Source organism: Bactrocera latifrons, unplaced genomic scaffold (assembly GCF_001853355.1).
Source record: "Bactrocera latifrons isolate USDA-ARS-PBARC rearing strain unplaced genomic scaffold, ASM185335v1 scaffold_692, whole genome shotgun sequence".
NCBI classification, from domain to species: Eukaryota; Metazoa; Arthropoda; class Insecta; order Diptera; family Tephritidae; genus Bactrocera; species Bactrocera latifrons.
Window position 1 is genome coordinate 103,964 of NW_017537370.1, and position 730 is coordinate 104,693.

The window sequence follows — 730 nt, forward strand, 5'->3', positions numbered from 1 at the left end:
TACGCCGTGGCTATTCACGTGTGTATATCACTGRACTCGTCCTAAACGGCTGGACTGATTTTGATGAGTTTTTTAATGCGAATTCAATTGGATTCCAGAATGGTTTAGATTCGCAATTTGGTCCAATGGAAAATATTTTTTTAATGAAGACTGCGCTACCATCGCAGTATCAAATATTCAAACTTTAGATTGATGTAAACGTGCAATAAACAAATCGATGCCAGAGCAAAAGAATACATCTGTGCAGTTTTCATAATGAGGAAATGGTTATTTAGTTTTAAGAAATAAATCCGCTGATTCAACAAATCTCTAGGTAGTTTCATACCTGCAAGCTTTTGAGAGAACAAGATTGTAAGTTATTCTCAAAACCAGTGATGTAACGAAAAAATAACAGGGCCCTTTCGTCGTCAAAGCATTGCGGCTACTTTACTAGATTATGGGCGAAGAACACAACTGCATTAATAACAAAAAAATCGCGACACCTAACATAAAAAATAGCGAAATAACTGCAGTGTTGATAAAAATATATAATATAATTTGAGATATACAGAAATATTTTCGAAGCATTACACAGAGCTGGGCAATATTTAAATGGAAAAGACCCCTCAAAAATAATACAATTGCTAAATATTGTGAATGGTAGAATACCAAATASGTAGTGCAATGGATCATAACTGGCTCAGTAATCAGAAATGATTATTATACCACGTGCATCCCAAAAGAAKGATGC